This window comes from Bidens hawaiensis, unplaced genomic scaffold (assembly GCF_021521415.1).
Source record: "Bidens hawaiensis isolate Kalapana, Puna unplaced genomic scaffold, B.hawaiensis_p1.1 tig00044201_1, whole genome shotgun sequence".
In the NCBI taxonomy this organism is placed as follows: Eukaryota; Viridiplantae; Streptophyta; class Magnoliopsida; order Asterales; family Asteraceae; genus Bidens; species Bidens hawaiensis.
In genome coordinates, this window is record NW_027505882.1 from 112,620 (window position 1) to 135,059 (window position 22,440).

The 22,440-nt window shown below is 35.5% G+C and overlaps 1 long non-coding RNA gene and 1 pseudogene across 2 annotated transcripts; both read right to left on the minus strand.

The window, feature by feature from the left end:
* Window positions 1-596: 596 nt before the first annotated feature.
* On the minus strand, window positions 597-21,898 carry LOC143615760 (uncharacterized; annotated as a pseudogene). Its single transcript, XR_013150533.1, has 33 exons — window positions 21,876-21,898; window positions 21,572-21,767; window positions 21,417-21,492; window positions 21,242-21,322; window positions 21,089-21,169; window positions 20,855-20,931; window positions 20,690-20,744; window positions 20,553-20,601; window positions 20,301-20,438; window positions 20,015-20,096; window positions 19,836-19,914; window positions 19,548-19,594; window positions 19,188-19,397; window positions 19,023-19,110; window positions 18,810-18,929; window positions 18,610-18,728; window positions 15,504-15,576; window positions 15,296-15,415; window positions 15,136-15,204; window positions 14,865-15,035; window positions 14,738-14,785; window positions 14,527-14,668; window positions 14,311-14,408; window positions 12,269-12,347; window positions 3,654-3,719; window positions 3,474-3,562; window positions 3,257-3,367; window positions 2,884-2,958; window positions 2,746-2,811; window positions 2,476-2,664; window positions 1,201-1,311; window positions 1,035-1,115; window positions 597-894 (listed from the first exon to the last, which is right to left on the minus strand). The product of XR_013150533.1 is annotated as an uncharacterized LOC143615760 (transcript).
* Window positions 21,899-21,905: 7 nt separating this feature from the next.
* LOC143615763 (uncharacterized) lies at window positions 21,906-22,440 on the minus strand. Its single transcript, XR_013150534.1, has 3 exons — window positions 22,384-22,440; window positions 22,108-22,186; window positions 21,906-22,032 (listed from the first exon to the last, which is right to left on the minus strand). It is a non-coding gene; the product is annotated as an uncharacterized LOC143615763 (long non-coding RNA).

Genomic DNA, 22,440 nt, shown 5'->3' on the forward strand with positions numbered 1-22,440 from the left:
ACATTCTGTGCGAACTTCAAGAATTTGAGGAGGCTATATACAGTTCAAGCACATCTAAAGTGAAAAAGACAAAATCAACTGAGGTTAAGGCTAAGAAATCAGAAAAACCAAAGATTTTTTATGCGAATTTACCTTTTATTTTCATCGTATTATGTTCTTGTTTCTTATTAATAAAGAGTCGCATAAGGTTTATATAATATCGTGTTTGGTTTTTTTTATCAAATAAGAGGGTTTAGAGTGCACACTCTTTCACTTTATTATAACTATGGTATTTAAGAACCTCTAAAGTTGTAGAGGGCGAAACCCCTAGACCATGAGGTTTCCAAAGGGACAACACCCTTACAAGGTCAAGGTATGGGTCCCACACCCGACTAAAAGTTGTATAGAAAATAAGTAGCAACTTCACTAATCGCCGATTGTTGCAACCGAGTTATCAAAAGGCCAGTAAGAACAAAGTTACTGAAATCGAAAACATAGCCACCATCAATGGTGTTCTTGTTGTTATTTGTAACTGCTTTATGTTGCCTTCGTCTATATCTTATTATGTTATGAGAAAGATACATTAGTAACTTACTACAAAATTAAATTAAACACTAAAAAATCATACAATTTAAAACATTCATGTTCAATCTCCAACTTGTTTCCTCATTATTGGACTTCTTATCGAATCAACAAAAAAACTTATATGTACAACAAATGATTGGTTGACGCTTAGTTTGCTTTTCCTACTGACCCGAACAAATGCATCTTGTCTGCGACGACGGCTTTCATGGCCTCCTTAGCAGCCGCCATGACTTGGACAAGATCTGTCTGAGGGCTTTTAAGGATGTCCATGTAAGCCTGCCTCACTTCTGTGTTTACATTAAACTTCCGCACTCCTAGCTTTATGCAATCCTGTAAATCATTTTCACACAATCGCAGATGCCATCGAATTTATGACATCTATACCCTTGTTTAAAACTTGCATTAAGATATCAGAGATTTGAAGTGTAAAAAAAAGAAAAAGGGTATAATGGTCATATTATAAATTGTACCTGGACAAGTTCCTTAGGCAATCCTGAGGCTCCATGGAGAACAAGAAAGACTCCATTCTTTGAAGCCAATTCATACAGGTTCTAATTCAAAGTAACAAAATAAAGGTTAAAAAAAATTAAATAAATATGAATCTAAGTAAATGTGATTAATAAATGTTCAACCGACATTAAGCAAATCAAGCCGAAGCTTTGGCCCACTTGCAGGGTACTTTCCGTGAACATTACCGATACACATTGCTAAAGCGTCAATACCTGTCTCATCAATGAATTCTTGAGCCTGCAATTCAAATGAAGTAAGATTAACGATTATATTATAAGAATTAAAAAGATATTAGACAAAAGTATAGAAAATGTCCTTCACGTGTACATAAAATTGCAGGTTTCTTCCTTTTACATTTCTTATAACTAAGGTAGCGTTTGGTATGCAGTAATGACATAGGGAATGAAATGATTCATTGTGTTGGAATGAAAAAGTGATGTTTGGTTGCTCAATGAGATGGAATCACCCATTACACATGGAATCTCATTCCATCTAAATCATTCCAGTTTCACCCCCTACTCTCTCAACACCACCACCTGTCATCAACTACAACTGCTACCATCACCACCACCACCACCACTTGACTGCCACCATCGCCGCCTGACCACCGCCACCATCATTGCCGCCGCCTGACCACCACCACCTAACCGCCATCACCGTCGTTGACACCTTACCATTGCCATCACCACCTGACCACCAATGCTACCACCACCACTTGACCAACACCAATCCCACCACCACCACAGCCACCTCCCCTGCCGCCCGACCGCCACCACCGCCACCACCACCACCATTGTCGCCACTGCCACCCCCATTGTCGTCACCGGCGCTACCACCACCGTCGCTATTGTAATTTTTTTTTATTTTGGTAAAAAAAATTATTTTGAAATAGGAGTATTTTTATTATTTCTAATTCATACCTACATTTTTTTGGATACCAAACAACATAAAGTAATAATTCATTTCATTCCCATAGGTTAACCAAACAAGACAAAGGAATGGTAATGATCCATTTCATACCCTTGCCCATTCAATTCCTTCTTCCATACCATTCCCCCTCCATTCCATTACCTCCAACCAAACATACCCTAAGTAATTAACTAGCTTTAGAAAAACTTATAAAATAAAAGTGATGAAAAGAATAAAAGTAAAAAAATAAGGAAATTTAAAAGAAAGGAAAAAAAAGTATGAAAATTACATATTTGGTCCCTTAGGTAAAATTGTCATTTTCAAAAAAGTAACTGAAGTTTTTATTGGCAGTTAGCATAAAGAATGTACTCTGTTACAAAGACTTAACATAAAAGATAGATGTTAAGCGTGATCTTTGAAGATGAAGGATGAAACTTGCAACAGAAAATGTCCTTTATCAAAATATAAATATAAACTGAAGGAATGATATACCTGGTTTACATCGGTCAACTTTGCTTCATAGTCTTGTACGGTCAAATCATCTTCGGTTCCAGATAATCTACCTAATTCAGCTTCAACCGACATACCCTTTTTGTGTGCTAAGGATGAAATATATTTTGTGTATGAGATGTTCTCTTTAAAGGGTAAGTGTGAACCGTCTACCATGACCGAGTCAACTCGCTGTGTATGAATTCAGATACTATATAAATAACCATAAAGAATTTGTTTGTTTCAGTACATATATACTAAAAAGCTGGTTACCAACTCAAGAACTTCCAGTAGTTCTTGCTTGGAACTACCATGATCAAAATGCACAGTAATAGGCACCTGCAGAACATATAGTTATTAATAATTATTTTTTATTTTTATTCATATAAAATATTCATTCAGAACACATACAGTTGCTTGCTGAGCAGCAGAGATGCAGCATGCCACTAACGGTGTCCCTCCTTGCTTTAAAGCACCAGGATGGATCTGTAAAAAATAATGCTATAGAATTTCAGCACATAATAAACACAAGATATGATTTTTAGTTACTTTCATTTATATATATTAGTAACAAGTGGTATATGGTATTTACTTTACAACAACAAATGCAAAATCACAGGTCAAAATGGCTGATTTTTTTATAGGTAGGTCCGGTTAGCTTGGCCCATAACACCTTTATTTTTTTAAAAAATTATATTTTTTTATTAATAAAATCAGTTTATCTCATGTTCCTTTATATACAATTACTGAGAAGCATTAGAACAAAATGTGGGAGATACAAAACCTGCAAAATAGCAGGACTTTTTAGCTCTTCAGCAGCGGCAATAACTGCTTCAACCCCTTCGAGATTATAAACATTGAATGCTCCAACGGTGTATCCTCCCCTTTCTGCATCCTATACATTGAATGCTCCAACTCGTTTACTAAACAAAAAAAAAAGGAAAAAAAAAGAAAAAAAAAAAGAAAAGGAAACCGTATGTTGCTTGTGTATATGACTTTACCATGAGAAGCTCTTTAGTTGTTGACAATTTGGCCGGACGGGCCCAACATTTGACCACTTCAGCTAGTGCCATGTTGTCACCAACATTTCCTGTGTCGCATATGTTTGACTAGTGTCACATCCAAGAGAATAGTGCAAAAAAATATATTACAAGAATAAGGATGTTTAGAATTCAGTATACCTGGAAAAACAACGTAGGGAACTCCTGGATGCCTGCTTTCTGGGCCCAGCTGCCACAATGGTACACCTGTTGGGTTTCTATGGATATTTTAAACATAGTTAACCATTTAACTAGTCACAATAAAGGCGGAAGCGTGAAATTTACAAACTAAACATATCTATCCATATGTTTATATATGTATATCTTACAAGTTTATATAAGATATGTTCATGAACAACCTAGTTCATTCAAGTATTAAGATTACCAATAATCTATTTACTAGAAACCCGAAGCAAGGATCAAATGATACGGGAATAACTAAACTATCAAAGCATATAAACACTTACAATCTTAACCCTTTAAGAATTTAGTGGAAGGTTGAAGAAGATGATGATGTGAATGCTAGACTTTCAAAGGAAAACCCTCAAACGGAATATACCCCGAGCCTCCAACACACACCGAGCTATGCTAGGAAGCTTGAACACGTAAAACCCGAGCCCTTTCCTTTTCTCTTTTTGGCCGTGAACTTGAAAGAAAATAGGAAGAGTTGTATGGGTTTTTTTGTTACTTGAAAGTGTATTAATAATGTTATATTTTGATCATCATATCTTTTCATTATACATCAACATACACCCATGACATTAGGTAAATATGATCATGTATGTATTACCAAATATATGACATGATGTGATCAAGACTATGGGGTGTGGGGCCCACCCAAAACCGGCCCCAATTATGTCCTTTTTTTTTTTTTTTTTTTTATTTTATTTTATATTTTATATTTTATAAAATATATAAACACCCCATCTTTTATAAACCATTTTATAAAAGAATACATAGTTAAATAATTATTCCAATAATAATTATTTGAATAAATAAATTAACCAATTAATTTATTTAACACTTTCAAGTAAATATTCAGAAACCCGATTTTCTGAATGTATCGTGTTCTGTATTTGTTTTATAGATCTTATCTTAACAAATATATAATTGGTGTGTGTCTAACTCGTTATTGGGTATGACCCGACTTGGATCAAACACGGCTAGCCACATTAACCTAATTATGTGTCTCGGGCATACGGTATTCCAACAATCTCCCACTTGCACGTGACTCATAAGAAGTTAATGCTAATGGTGAATACCGCCTAACAACAGGTCACCACCCCTAGTGTGTTTGACTAAGTGCCATTCAATAACATCATCCCCTTCAAGTCCATACTTGATATGATATAGGTAAGTCTTATCATTACATCCCTTTGTTGCTAGATGTCCTGTTAAATCGAAGAGACACAGAGTGATCATTCTCTCAATGATTTAACTTAACAGGCCTTAGACATCTAAACTCTCAACACATAAGAGGAACAAATCCCATCTTGACTGCATACATCCTTGTTGACATCTCGTATGATATCTGAGCTCTTTCTTTTACGTCATCGTGTTACCGAAAAACAAAGAAGAGAGTCAAGTTATCAGACTTGATGAAAAACCAGATCCAATATGCATCTCAGGTCAAAGGACACAATAATACTCGCCTTTACTCAAGGATTACTTATGATCAGTTGCACTAACTCTATGCAGTGATCCTTGAGAGCGGATCATGTCCAATATTTGTATCCCACAAATATTTATAAACCTTGGTGGCAAACCTATGCCCTATATTCATCACATGAATATCAACCAATCCCAGTTCATAATAGTCTTACCTTCATACTTGTTCCCACAAGCATGATCGACTACGGACGTTTAGAACAACATAAGTCATTCATGGATTAAACATGCAAATATAGAACATAACTCATTGAATAATTAAAACATAATTAATTTCATGAGATACCCATTACATTCGTTCTTATACAAACACTAAATACAGATTAAATCCACTCACTAGAATACCGAAGTCCTAATGCACAAACATGACCCTCATGTTTTGGCCTATCGAGGAGCTTCGTGAGTGGGTCCGCAATATTTTGATCGGTATGAACTTTATGAATACATATCTTTCTCTTTTCAACTTCATCCCTTATGTAGTTGAATCTGCGCTCAATGTGCCTCGTTTTCTGATGAGCACGAGGCTCCTTGATCTGTGCAATAGCACCCTCATTGTCACAGAATATCTCTAGGGGCTCCTGAATGGAAGAGATAATCCCTAGATCCATGATGAACTTTTTCATCCATGCAGCCTCTTGGGCTGCCATTGAAGCGGCGATGTACTCAGATTCTGTAGTGGATAACGCGACAACATCCTGCTTCGAACTCTTCCAAGAGACAGCGCCTCCATTTAAGATGAAGACATATCCCGACTGTGATCGAGAATCATCTCGGTCAGTTTGGAAACTCGCATCCACGTAACCCTTTACGACGAGTTCCTCCTCACCAGACCCATATATTAAAAACATATCCTTAGTCCTTCTAAGGTATTTTAATATATTCTTGACAGCCATCCAATGACTGTCACCTGGGTTGTGCTGGTATCTACTCGTTATGCTTAAAGCATACGAGACGTCCGGTCTGGTGCACATCATTGCATACATAATAGATCCTATTGCCGAAGCATAAGGAACATGCTTCATCCTATCCTGCTCTTCCTTAGAGCTAGGACTTTGGGATGAGCTCAACACGGTTCCTCTAGGAATAGGTACCAAACCTTTCTTAGAGTTTTCCATCCTGAACCTTTTCAGGATTTTATCAATGTACGCACTTTGATTGAGTCCGATCAATTTCCTTTGTCTATCCCTATAGACCTTTATTCCCAAGATATATGTCGCTTCTCCAAGATCCTTAATTGAGAAACGACTACTTAACCACGCTTTAACGTTTTCCATACTTGGTATATCATTTCCAAATAAAAGTATATCATCGACATACAAAATAAGGAAAATGATTATACTCCCACTAGCCCATTTATACACACACGCCTCATCACCGTTTTGGACGAAACCAAACGCTTTGATTTCTTCATTAAAACGATGATTCCACATCCGTGATGCTTGTTTCAACCCGTAGATTGATTTCTTTAACTTACAAACTTTATCAGGATTAGATGGATCGACAAAACCTTCAGGCTGAACCATATGGACATCTTCCTCAAGATATCCATTAAGAAAAGCGGTCTTGACATCCATTTGCCATATCTCATAATCAAAATGAGCTGCAATGGCAAATAATATCCTGATCGACTTAAGCATCGCGACCGGCGAGAAGGTTTCATCATAATCAATCCCTTGAGTTTGCGTGAAACCTTTTGCTACAAGTCGTGCTTTGTAAGTATCTAAATTTCCATGCATATCGGTCTTCCTTTTGAAGACCCACTTACATCCAACCAGTTTGGAGTTAAGTGGACGATCAACCAATTCCCAAACTTGGTTATCGTGCATGGATTGCATCTCGGCGCTCATGGCTTCAAGCCACTTGTCACAATCAGGTTGTGACATAGCATCTTTGTAGGAGATCGGTTCATCCGAATCGACCAAGTAACAATCATCAACAAGAAATCCATATTTCTTGGGAGGTCGACTAATCCTATTAGATCTGCGAGCAACGTGTGTATGATCAACCGTTTGATCATCTTCAACATCCTCGTGTTGAAAGCTAGTATCGACCAACTGTGTATCATCCAGTGATTCTTGAACCTCTTCAAGTTCCACTCTCCTTTCACTAGGTCCTTCCATAAGGAACCTAGTTTCTAAGAAGTATCCTTTGCGTGAAACAAACACCTTTTGTTCACTAGGATCATAGAATATATATCCTATATCATCCTTTGGGTATCCTATGAAGATACACCTGATGGATCGAGCCTCAAGCTTATTTGGGGTGTCACGTTTAACATAAACTATGCATCCCCATACCCTTAAATATGAAAAGGATGGAACCTTTCCATGCCACACTTCATAGGGTATTCGATCCACCTTTTTGGTCGGGGCCATATTCAAAATACGAGCCGCTGTAAGTAGCGCATATCCCCAAAATGATGGCGGTAGTGAGCTTCGTGCCATCATTGATCGAACCATGTCCAACAGTGTTCGATTCCTCCTCTCGGATACTCCGTTATGTTGAGGAGTTCCAGGAGGAGTGAGCTGTGAAATAATTCCACAATCTCTAAGATGACTTTGAAAAGCATCACTTAGGTATTCGCCTCCTCTATCGGAGCGGAGTACCTTGATTGTTCGGTCGAGCTGATTTTGTACTTCATTTTGAAATTCTTTGAACATTTCAAAGGCTTCATGTTTGTGTTTCATTAGATAAACATACCCATATCGACTAAAATCGTCGGTAAAGGTAATGAAGTACCTTTCACTATTCCTACTAGTTGGCTTGAAAGGTCCGCATACATCCGTATGTATGATACCTAACAAATCCTTAGCCCTTTCATTTGTACCTTTGAAAGGCTCTTTGGTCATCTTGCCTTGAATACAAGATTCACACTCATCAAACGAACCTAGCTCGTTTGTTTTCAAAAGACCTTTCTTTTGGAGAGTATTTATACGATTCTTGTTTATGTGTCCAAGGCGACAATGCCAAATGTAGGAATCACTCAAATCCTTTTTGAGTCTTTTAGTAGAAGTTTGATATAATGAGCTATTTGAGGTATTATCATGAACCAATTCATAAATACCGTTGTTTGGTACAGCTTTAAAATAAAAGATACCATTAGATGATACATGCATTTCTGATCTTACAAATTTAAAGTCAAAATTACATTGTCTAAGAAGGTGCACAGAAATAATGTTCCTAGTCAAACTAGGAGCATACAAAACATTTCTCAAAACAACTTCCAAACCACTTGGAAGCGATAAAGTGAAGTCTCCTCTAGCGACCACGTGCACCCTTGCACCGTTGCCCATGAAAAGATTCACTTCGCCCTTCTTTAAGTCTTCATTCTTTTTGAACCCCTGCAACCAATTGCAAATATGAGTTCCACATCCGGTATCCAATACCCATGTGTTAGAAGAAATAAGATTTAGCTCAACATTAATCATAAAGACATTACCCGAGGTATGCGCCGCATTCCTCTTGTCTTTTAGCTCTTTTAGGTAGACCGGGCAATTGCGTTTCCAGTGTCCGGTCTCCCCACAACCAAAACAAGGATCATCCTTATGACCCCTCGGTTCCATAACCTTTTGTTTCTTTGCCATAACCGGTGATTTGCCCTTACCCTTAAGATGCATAGGAGGACCCTTTCTTTTGGCTACCTTAGCCTTAAGATTGGGTTGAGATCGATTCTTGGATCTACCTTCATTGATCGCAAACATGGGTAAAACCCTTTTTCCCATGCTCGCCTCGGCTGTTTTAAGCATTGAGTGAAGTTCTCCAATGGTTTTGTCCCACCCGTTCATGTTATAATTTAACACGAATGTGTCGAACCTTTTCGACAAAGAGTTAAGGATCAAATCCGTTGCTAACTCTTTTGAGATGGGACAATTGAGCTTGGCGAGGCGATCAATGTAACTTTTCATCTTAAGTACATAAGTTGAAACTGGTTGATTATCATCCATTCTACATGCATGCAAGGCTCGAACCGTTTCGAACCTTTCAACCCTCGATTGCTTAAGGAACATTTCCTTAAGTTGAGTAATCATGTCGTACGCATTATGGTTTTCGAAATCCTTTTGGATTTCGGGAACCATAGTCGCCAACATGAGGCATGACACTTGAATGGAATCTTCCGTGAGTTTGACCCAATTCATATATTCGACCTCACTACCCTCTTCCGGTTCTTCGGGGATAGGTGTTTCCAAAACATGATATAATTTTTCTTGTTTTAGAACTATCCTTAAATTTCGGAACCAATCCGAAAAGTTATTGTGGTTAAGACGGTCTTTAGCGAGAATAGATCGGAGAGAGACATTTTGGACGTTAGGGATTATGTTGTCGTCGACGTGTGCGGCCATCTGCAGAATTTTAATTAAGTTCATTTTAGTGTTTTACCTTTTTAATTATTAATACCCTTTTATATATATACCAAATATAATTAATAATTAAAATCTAGAATCCAACGATAAACCCGACTCCGGTTAGGTGACCTTTTTCCCATTGTCGATTTATCAAGGTAGTTATTCATAACAATTGCAAACCCTTTTGCAACTTCTAGAGTTTATGGGACCGGTTCGAAATCATATTTCGTGTCGGCATGTTTATCCCATCAACACCTATTAGACCCCATGCTTGGGTGACCCTCTTCACATGGTTCTAATTTAAGTCGTCCTACTTGTATCAACTTGTAATATTAACATACAAACGGTTAGGTGACCTTTTTCCCATTTATATGCCAATATTACCTCAACATATTAATTTGCTCTACGCGGTTAGGTGACCTTTTTCCCACTAAGAGCTTACTAATATGTTAAGCGTTATACAAAAGGATGGTGTTTAACTTATTATCCTTAATTTTAAAAGGGATTTTTAGTTTTAATAATTCTAGTTGTAAAACTTTAAATCATGTTCTAACATGCATTTAGTAACATGATATTTTGAAACCATTTTCAAAATTCTAATTTATAATAAAGCCATTTTATTATGGGCGTGAGACGGCTAGTTAATAAATCCATTTTATTAAACTATGTGTCACGTAATTACCGATAATTATTAGAACCCGTTTTATGCTTTGTTAATTAATTCTATGTGACGAAGTTGATATCCTAATATCTAACAACCACACAATCAAACAATCAATTAATTAACAAGCATACACAATTATACTAGACACGAGCCACTAAATTAGACCACACTTGTTAGCCGAAACAAGTGTGTGTCTTAGGTCCAATCCTAAGGGACACATGACACATGGATGTTGTAGCTCCCACTCGATCCCGCATCCAAATGCTTCGAGCATCTTCTTCAACCCCGTTGTGATCCACTGGGCTTGAACTTGGGCCTTAGCTTCCATAAGCTTCCATTTGGGCTCAATTGGTGGGCTTAGGTCCTTTTGGGCTTGAATCCCTTAATGGGCTTGTGAGACCCATTATCACCATACCCGGCCCAATTAGGCCCAAACTTCCAATTTTGCAATCTTCTTTATTTTACAAAACAAATGTCCTAATACATTTTTCTATAAAATAAAGATATTACAAATAACCTATTTATTACATACCCATATGAATAAATAATTACAAAATTACAAAATTGCCCCTAATTAATTATTACAAACCGAAACTTGAATAATTAATTTCAATCACAACATCAACCACAAACAAACATCCACTTGGTCTACGGCTCGGTCTAGTATTTAACAAACATAACCCTTTATGTCATAAGAACCCGTTCCAAAACCCCTTTGCTATATCGGGCCTAGCCCAACCCATTTGGGCTTGACCCAATAACAAGATTATGGGCTTCGGCCCGATTAAAACTACATGGGCTCGGCCCAAATAAAACTGCTTGGGCTCGGCCCAAAACTTTATGGGCTCGGCCCAATAAAATCTTATGGGCTCGGCCCAAATTAACCAAAATTGGGCTTCGGCCCATTTGCTCGGTTTTTTTTTTTTTTTTTTTTTTGAACAAAGCCAAAACAATAACAAGATTAAATACAAAATATCATGCATGTTAATTTTTTGTATAAAATCTTTCAAGGGGAAAATAAAAAACCGAGAACCCGAAGCTTAGTTTCCCGTATCCCGGCTCTTGATGCCATTTGTTGGGTTTCTATGGATATTTTAAACATAGTTAACCATTTAACTAGTCACAATAAAGGCGGAAGCGTGAAATTTACAAACTAAACATATCTATCCATATGTTTATATATGTATATCTTACAAGTTTATATAAGATATGTTCATGAACAACCTAGTTCATTCAAGTATTAAGATTACCAATAATCTATTTACTAGAAACCCGAAGCAAGGATCAAATGATACGGGAATAACTAAACTATCAAAGCATATAAACACTTACAATCTTAACCCTTTAAGAATTTAGTGGAAGGTTGAAGAAGATGATGATGTGAATGCTAGACTTTCAAAGGAAAACCCTCAAACGGAATATACCCCGAGCCTCCAACACACACCGAGCTATGCTAGGAAGCTTGAACACGTAAAACCCGAGCCCTTTCCTTTTCTCTTTTTGGCCGTGAACTTGAAAGAAAATAGGAAGAGTTGTATGGGTTTTTTTGTTACTTGAAAGTGTATTAATAATGTTATATTTTGATCATCATATCTTTTCATTATACATCAACATACACCCATGACATTAGGTAAATATGATCATGTATGTATTACCAAATATATGACATGATGTGATCAAGACTATGGGGTGTGGGGCCCACCCAAAACCGGCCCCAATTATGTCCTTTTTTTTTTTTTTTTTTTTATTTTATTTTATATTTTATATTTTATAAAATATATAAACACCCCATCTTTTATAAACCATTTTATAAAAGAATACATAGTTAAATAATTATTCCAATAATAATTATTTGAATAAATAAATTAACCAATTAATTTATTTAACACTTTCAAGTAAATATTCAGAAACCCGATTTTCTGAATGTATCGTGTTCTGTATTTGTTTTATAGATCTTATCTTAACAAATATATAATTGGTGTGTGTCTAACTCGTTATTGGGTATGACCCGACTTGGATCAAACACGGCTAGCCACATTAACCTAATTATGTGTCTCGGGCATACGGTATTCCAACAACACCAGCCAATGCTTGCCCCACTATTTTGGCACGCTTTGCTTCTAAAGCTTTTGTAGCAATATCTGATGATGTAATTCCACCCTATGAAAACAGAAGCTGGTTAATATATGAACCTTTGTATATTAATCATGTGTTACGTATAACACCTTAATTATATTTATTACATAAAGCCAATTCTTTATCTTATACAAATTTTAATCCAAGTGTAACAAACTTCATGTATCGAAGGTAACTGAAGTGATCTTTTTACCATAAATAATGATTCATGTCTCTACTACAAAGCAATAACAAAATCAACATATGTGTTGTATTAACATCACTCTTGAACATGCATATTTCAGTGCTCCTTGATCTATTTAAATTAATAAGATGATTATGACGGCATGCAGAAAAATATATTACATTATTTCTGGTGGATGTGCAGTTTCAGAAACTCTACTAGGTTTCTAAATTATATATGTAATTTTGGGATTTATACAAGGCTTATGGAAGATGTGAGTTGCAAAGGCTTTAAAATTACAAATCATGATTTATGGCAAATTTGTGGAAAACATGGAAATTACGAAACTAATCAGATTATCAAATCCCATGTTTCGCACGCAACACAGTCCTAATTTCTAGTAAAGTTTCTTCTAGTTGCTTAAATGAATAACTTCCAGTTACTAAATACTTATTAGTGCAAATTCAGTACGCATTCATTTAGCAAATGGAAGAACATTGCGAAATTCCTGAAAGTCAGTTGACAGGTACTGAGGTGTTAAATCATGAAATGGGCTGATGACATTCGACAACTGATGCATTCACATATATGATCTAATTTGTCAGATGCAATTGGATCACGTATTCTGTAGGAGAAAGTTGCAAGAAGATACTGATAAAGGCCCGATTAAAGTATACTAGAGAAGAAGGAAACGGGCCACAACTGCCATATGGGCCAGCTGAATTCTGTTTTTGGGTTTAAACTGGATCCATTTGGTCAAGGAGTTAGTGGTAAGTTGGAAGAGTGGGGAGCAGTTACATTGCCCTTTATTAACAGGAAGATAAAAGAGTGAGGAGCTGTTCCTATGCCAGCAGTTACATGTTTTGGGTTAATAAAAGCAGGCTTCTTATTTGTGTATTTTTCATTCTAGTTTTTCATTATCAACAAGTATTTTGTAATTGAAGACATTGCCCCTCTCGAATCGGGCTGTTTTATCTCAGTTTGAATAAAAGTTGCCTACTTGAATATTAGATCTTATCAGATACCCTTTCTACCATTAGCACCTAAATGTTATGATCTTCTTAATAATTTTTATAGTGAATTAGTATTAAAATTTATGAGATATGTTACTCAAAGTTCAGTAGTATGTAACCCTATAATGGAGATTGATAGAATCCCAAAATCAAACAAAGGTAATTGATAGATTTTATTGCTTGAAACAGAAATATATTACAAAATAGAATACCTGATTCAAGATGGGTTAATCTCCAAGAACATAGGTTAGCCAATTTGAGATGGCAATTCTCCAAATAAAGGTTAAGAAACCCAAAGTTTGATTGACATAAACATAGCCTCCTTCTCAACTAGAACAAAAGATATAAATAAGCATTAACATAATAATAACTGGTCCTAAACTTAAGCTACCTATTTTTTAATAGATTAATAACTCGCCTAAACTTCAGCTACCCAATAACTTACTAATTCCCTTTTTTGATATTTAGTAGAATAGACTTTGCGATTCAAAAGGGGATAGCGGCGCAGCTTGTTGCTCGCTTACCCATTATCCAAATGTAGCTCGGTTTTTGTTTATATGTCTAAGATGAGCAAGACTTTTCACAAATGAAATTTAAATAAATAAATAAATAAAAAATAAAAAATCAAGGTAAAATAAAAATAACTGCTTTGACCAAGATTTGGGATTGTATCAGAGATGCATGACCTCCATGAGTTAATCAAATACTATCAGTTAATATCTACATAATCTTAGCTACCAGTTGGGCTGATATTCATTGTAGAATAAAGATAACTGAAATACTGAACTTCAGAAGTTCATATATGATATACCTTTGCAAGAATGTAGCGTGGACTTGTTTTTATCCTTCTGACTATTTCCACCAGCCCAGAGCTCACTTTGAAATTGATATCCAGACTCTCATCAGGAGCTGAAATTTTATAAATAACAAATAGTGAAAGTCAGCACTTAAAATCTTCTTTGTGACGGCTTCAAGCATACTTCAGCCCGTGAAAAGCAAAAAAAAAAACAAAACTTAAGACACTCACTCTTCCCAATGATAAGTTCCCGACTGGACATCACCAAAGTGTCATTACAAGTCCTGAGGTAAACATCTGCCAGCTCAGCTGCATGACTGATTTCTTCCTCCCTCTCTTCTGCTGACTTCATTGCAAGTTTCTCAACAGAAACCTAAAGAAAAATGCATATCTGTTATATACTGAAAGTTTGTCACAAAACTTACATGTTTCCATTAGTTACCTCGATGGTTCTCAGATTATGACCACATTGTAACTTTAGCTCTTCAACCTGCAGCTTTCTAAGATATTAAGAACAGGTAATATAAACTAGAATGCAAAAAAGAACAGCGATTTCTACAAAACTAAACCTGTTTGGTGGTCTTTGGGACATATGAGCCCACAACAATAAGTCCACCACTATTTCCTTTACTGATTCCAAGATCTTTAGGCAAGATTGGATCTTTTGATATGATTCCAATTCTAGCAGAAACAAAACTAGCAGCAGTACGACACAAGAAACGTTTCCCTTTCAGTTCTGCCTGTCAGTGAATCACAAGCCCAGAAACAACCTTTTAGTATTTCACATATTTATTATTAAAATTATATGAATAATTTGAGACATAATGGAATTTCATGTACCTGAACCATACCAGCTGAAAAGACAGCCATGTCTCTGTCACTAGCTGCATTCACTATACATGTCAAACCCTGTTTTTACCAGTAAAAATATATAAAAGCCTATTGCATTATACATCTAAAATTTTATTGCATTATACATATAAATGTTTGTGCTTTAAACCTTCTGTAAACTGCAAAGATGCTCACAGACAGCTGCTGGTCCTCCATTACGTAGCAATTGTATAGAAACTGATGAAACGCTGCTAGCAGGTATACGCCCCTTAGTTTTCTCCTCAACCCACTGGCATCCAACAGATACAGTTAGAAACATTTTGATAATGGTTTCACATTAGCAGTTTTAAACTGTTCATGTGGGAAGTTACACAGACCTCACACAGGTTTGAAGATTTATAACCAAACGAAGCATCTTTAGCAAACTCAGTATCTCCTGCAGGAATGAGGCTATATAGGCAAAATTCTATATATCAGTACTCTTGATTTACTTAAACTGTGTGATTAAAAATAATATATTTCAATGTATAGTTGATGTGTGAAAATATATAATATAAATAAAGAACGAATCACAATTAAGCTTTAAATTTATAAAAACGAAAATCCTATAGAAACCACACAAAACCGGCAAGTGTACCGATCATAAATAGTATAGCATCAAGGAAGTCCGGATGTCGAACTCAAAGACACGTGAAAACGTTTATAATTAAGAAAACTCTAACCAAGACTTACCAAAATAATATTTATTTAATTCTTAATATTTAAAATTGATTAAACTACTTAACTTAATTAAACGAAAACTTTTAACAAAACACTTTTAGAAAACTTTGATTTAAATTCAATATGTAAAAACGTCTACCTAGGAATGAATCATGTTGACAGAAATAACAAGACAACGGATTGAAAATATTCAAGACACCGGTTATAAAAGATGACACAACCAAAACTTGTTTAAGAAAGTCAAATTACCTCTCAGTCTCTCTAACAAACTTTAACTTATTTTAGTTGATTTTTAAAGAACAAAACGGAAAAACAATTATTAACGTGTTCAAATATCGACTCACCTCTCGGTCTCACCGACACACTATCCTAATGGAGACGAATACTACGCAACCAAGGATAGAGGAACAATTTAACTTAACCCAAATTAAACCAACTAATTGCACATAAACACTCAAACTTGACAAGACAAAAACCCGCTCTCGCGCGGTCTTAATTCTAACAAGTAAAAGCAACGAGACAATATTACTTCTTATCACCTCTCGGTCTCAAAGAAGGTGTATTTTAACTGATTTTAGATGATATATTACCCACTTATCCCTACGGTTGTACTTCCCGCAAATAAACCCAAAACACCAAGTAAAGAGCTTAACAAGCAATCAATTAATCAAAACCGATTCAATTAATTAATGCAAGAGGATTATAAGTAATAACAAATAAAACACAGCCATCACACACAATCTGTTTTATGGTTTAGTTAAACTTTACATCAATAATTTAAGTCTTGAACATTAACAATCCATTAAACAAGTCAAAACCACTCAACAATCATCTATCCTAGGTAGAACAAACAAGTTTAGCTACTCATCACTTTTGGACAGCCACAAACAATCAAAGTAAACATCATAACATCAATATAAACATGATAAAACTCATTCAAGATCCAAACTCAATCAATAACAAGTCAATCTATCAATCAATTGCAAAACAATGTAAAACAAAAGACCAAATCAATCAAAGTTAAGGTTCTTGACAAATAAACAAAGTTTAAGGATGTATACTCAAGGTTTATGGCTGAGATTTGTGATGTATTGAAGCCCTTAGCTGCTGCCCCAAGGTTCCTTCTTCTTCCTCCAGCCGTCCAAGACCAGCCGCCTCTTCTTTCTTCTCTTTTTTTCTTTCTTTTTCCGGCCGGCAGCTGTTTGCGATCGCAACCCTTTAGGGTTTTTTTTGGTTCTTGGCTGATTTCGGGTTAGGGACTTGAATAATGGCTGATTAATGATTATTTTAACTTAATATAATATTATATTAGGCTCCTAACTTGTGGGCTTGGACCGGGCCTTGATTAAACTTTGAAACTTTGACACTTAAACCCTCCAAGTTCTCTTTTTCTTGCATTTTTTCCACATCTTTCCATAACCTACACAAAACATTTCAACTTTGTAAAACTTTGCACTTAACCCCCTAAACTTACATAAATTTGATATTAAATCATTAAAACATTATAAAATTGTAAGGAAATCTAAGTGTGTTATTCAACACATCAATAGTATCATACCAAAGGGCATTTAGCCCATGGTATCTGGTGGTGCAATAGGTGCTCCCTCCTTTTGAAAGTTGAGGCTTCAAATCTCGTGGTAGGCGGGTTAGGTGGATTTATGAGTAGATTATTTAGTGATGAGCAATAACCGAACCGTTAACCAAACCAAACCGAAAAACGACGAAACCGAACCGAAAATTAACCGATAACCGAATAAACCGAAAAGGGGTTAGCGGTTATTTTTTCTACCGTCGGCTAACCGAAGTTAACCAAACCGAACTATACATATTTTCATATATTCTTAGCTTTTATACCTACATCTCATGTATTTCATGTTTTATAGCGCCATTTCATGTATTTATATGTCTATTTCATGTATCTATCATAGTTATCAAATCGACCGCTTAAGGCGCTTAAGCGCATTTATTGGGCGAGGCGCATTAAATGCTCTTTTAATGCATCGATATTAAAAGGGATGACTTGTTCCTGTTCTCAATGGCATGCGTATTATTTATTAAATGGCATTTAACCCACCTCTTCCTATTCTCAAGTAAAAACTAAAACTCCCACTATTTAAGGGCTCAACTAGTTTATTATTTAATATTTAATTTATATACGTTTTAATGCTTTTTTCCTATATTTATTACTTATTTTTCTTTTATAAATATAGCACAATATATGCTGTTTAGTATTTAGTCATGTTTATCATTATCATAATTTGATATATAAATAATAATAGTTACATAAGTATATATTAAATTTTAATATATACTTATATAACTATTATCATTATATATATCAAATTATGATAAACATGACTAAATACTATGAACTGTTTCAAGAATGAATCTTTGTTTTCTTAATAAGATGTTCTACTTTAGTTAAAATTTTGTTTTTTAATGTGCGCTTTTTTTTAAATCGGGTGCTTTTTTTGCTCTTTTATTTTGGGCACTAGGTGAAGCCTCAACGCTTCCGAGCGCTTATCGCTTTTGATAACTATGGTATCTATACATTCATTTCATGTATTTATGCATTGATTTCATGTATCTGTATATAAAAATTTTAGCCCAAATTTGTTTTTGGTAATTAAACGAAATTAACGGAACTGAACCGAAAAATTAACCGAATAAACCGAACAAATTAACCAAAAACCGATTGGTTAAGTTGTTATTAACCGAACCATGCACACTCCTAGATTATTAGCTGTTCGAAAAGAATAGTACCGATCAGAATCAGCAACATAATGCACATCATCGATGGTGAAACGACCTCCTTGCAAGAAAAAAGGGCAAATAATCCAAGCATCCATTTCTCCAAGTACTGAAACAGCTGCATCCGGTTCCTGTAAAATTCATATAAAATGCCAAATTATCATTACATTATAATTTATAACAAGTTCCGCAACAAAAATGTTAACTGTCACCTCAGGAAAATGTCCTCTTAATGTAGAATCACCACGTAATACTACAGTGTAGTCATTGTTTCCAACTGATTTTGCTGCAGTAGATAGGTTTTGGCAAATCTCTGTTATTAGTGTGCTTGCCTGCATGAAGAAGAACGTACACAAAATGCATACTTGAATATTCAAAACCAAAAAGAAAAAAGACAATGTGTAATGATTATGGAAGTTTGTTACCTTATCAGAGCTCAGAGCCCGAGAGTTTGTCAGAATAAAAAAGCATTTAGGTCTACTTCTCAACTGTTCAGCAAGTGACTCAACATTCCTTTACACCAGATGTCAGGTTATCTATTTATAACAGAATGTAGGTTAATACTTCAAAATTAAGCAGAATGTGCTCACCATTCAGTCAATACATCAACATCATGGACTGTTTGAGTTCCAGTTGGATCATCAGCCAAAACAACCAAAGTCTTTTAAGTTATTATCCAGTTTACGTATGTCATCCAGTGGATCCAGTGCCCACTCAGTTGGAAGAGATTCCAAGGCCTTTTGTTTACTAATCACAGCATGTTTTCCTTCAACATTGACACCTGTTAGTGTCTCGTATACCTGTTCAAATGAAAGAAATATATGTTTTCATCATCATATAATACTGAAGAACAAGATACAGTTACAATTAACTAGTCAAATATAAGAAAACGAGGACTATAATTTCTATCATGATGATCAAGTTCAATGCATATGCCTCAAGTAACTTACCTTAACAACAGCTGAATCATCTAACCGTCCCCACCCAGAAGCAGAACCTAAAAGTGGGAAGAAAATATTCATCATTAAAACAATCGTCACCATCTTCAATCATTATTTTCAAACAAACTATCTATATTGAAGTAATGAAATAGGATTGCGTATTTTTTTTCATTTCACCAAGCCTAAATGCTAAAAGGGAAATCTAGAAACAGGCATGAAAAGGGCTTATTATCGTCTTTTACTTTTAATCTGTTTTCTTATTATACTATATTCTACAATCTTTGTTCATCCAACCACCTGACAAGAACAACTGGAGTGCAACAGTAGAAATGTGAAGTGGAACTCTACGAGATGCACATTCACGAGCCACAATACCCTGCAAATAGAAGAGGTTGATAAATGTAAAGTGGAAACTGAAATTATTATATAGTTACTTTTGAGTAAAAAAGGAACTGAATAGATGGCTATAGTCAGACCAGATCCTTAACGAAGATATCAAGTGCAGATAAGGGAGTATAATCATTTTCCACCATGTGCGGACCACGATTCTCAAACATCCTGCAACCATAAAACAGAAGTTTCACACACAATAAGAATGAAACAAAACATTTTTATAAAGCTGTTTGGGGGGGGGGGGGCATTAATGAAGGAGTGAAGGTACATGAATAGTGATTTTATGGCCCACCATCTACTAGTCCAAGCTTTAAGTTCGATGAGTTTCTTAACAGATAACAATTAATAAAGTAAGATAAATGGTCATACCAAGATGTTCCTTCACTATCTTTTATAACATCAAACAAGATTCTTGTATCTAATCCCAATCGAGCACCAAATGCCATTGCTTCAGCTGCTGATGCTATATGAACTCCAGCCAGTAGTTGATTCACCATCTTTACACCACTACAGAACAAAGATAACACGTTAATAATACACCTTTTCACATGTATTTGATACGTCATAACAAAATTATGACAATGTGATGCAGGAAAAGTAAAAAGGGCAACCAAGGTATACCTTCCAGCTCCGCAACCCCCTTTTATCACATACAGCTTCTCACTTAATGCTGTTGAATTGAAAAGGCACACAAATTTAAGTAATAATCATAGAATTTATTGTTATCAGACTTGGAAGGTTAAAAAAATGCAAATTACCTGAAAGAACTGAGCCAGCATGCTCAAGTGCTTCATCTGCACCTGATGTCATAATCTGAATAATGTATGTAGAACAAAGCGAGTTTTACACAAAAATCATAAAAGTTATGACACCACCAGTTATTCTAAGTGAGATTGATTCAGTAAAAAAACCAACTTACGCACCGTCAGTGTTCCTTCAGAAGCCCTTATGACACCACCAGATACAGGGGCATCAATCAATTTCAATCCCTTGTTCTCATCTACAGTTTGTAGCAAAAAGATGAAAATGTGTTCAAAAAGACACTTGACACATGAGATATTTTAAAAATAAAAACCTAACCAACCATGCAATAGAAAATGCTAAAGCGGATACTATACAAACTATATATTATAACCAACACCAAATGTAAGATCTACTTTGTAAGCGCAGCTCAAGGGAGCTGACAAAAGCAGGAGAAACTGTGGATGAAAGGACAATAGATGATCCAGGTGGAAGAGCTACAAAAAAGGGAGGAACAGGTTAATTCAAATCACAAACCTGTAGATTATATTTAGACATACGTCACATACCTGACACAGCCCCATCAACACCATATAGTACACTTTCAGCTTGAACTTCATTTTTGACCATCACAACGAGAACATCAGCATCTGAAAGACCCCCCCCCCCCCCCCCAAAAAAAAAAAAATCTTTGAATAAAGCTGTATATAAAAGCAAAAGTAACCTTAAATTTTTTTGTGTTACCTTTTGATACTTCTGCAGGAGAGTTTCCAATCAAACCACCAGCATTTTCAAACCTAGATAGAGTTGGCTTATATACCTGTCAAAGAGAAATCATGAATCAACATTACATTATTTTTCCTCGTTAACCAAGGGACAGTACAAAAAAGAAGTGTTACATCATATCCTTGGACACAGAAATTGGATTTCAAAAGATGAGTTGCCATGCCGAATCCCATTGCTCCTAGACCAATAAAACCTATCTTATTTGGTCGTTTTGATTTTTCACGAAGTTGATTTGCCAATAGTTCGGGATTGTAAGTTTCTGCATTTTCTGCATCCATAATTTGTACTCCAAGTACTTTTTCCCCAAACCTGCACAAAAGAATTGATGAATTATGACACATAAATGCAATACATATATTGTTTTACAGTAACCTTGTTTAACAAAATGATTAAGGATGTTTTACGTGTTAAAAATACAGTGTTAATGAGTTTTGACCCATTCACAAGTAAATGGGTCGAAATTGCCAAATATTTAATTAAGTGTATATGGGGAAGGCTACTAGCAGATAGATAAATGATAGTAAAATCGTAACCTTAAAACCATCAAGACCATCTGCATCTGAGGTTCTAGAGCCTGTTGGACGTACACATAAACAGCAACCACACATTATTCATTTGGTTTGAAGTAGTCATACAATGTAACCCATACCTGCTAGGAATTGTTGATGAGCAGCAGCCAATAGTGGAAGAGGAAATACAAGTGACTTGGCAGTGTCCAAAACTGTCCCCTGTAGTTGAGTTATATTAATATGGAAACAAACACTAAATAATAATAACAAATAAAAATAAGACAGCCCTCTCCCCCACTTAAAAAAAACAGGATCTGTCATGTTTTAAAAAACTTAGCAAGATATCACTATCCTATAGGTGATGGAGGAAAAGTAGACGTGACGAGATCTAAAAACACAGAGTTGAGGCGAGTTACCAACTCTTGAGCAGAAGCATTTAGGAAATTATCCTTGATTTGATTCCCTTGTAATAA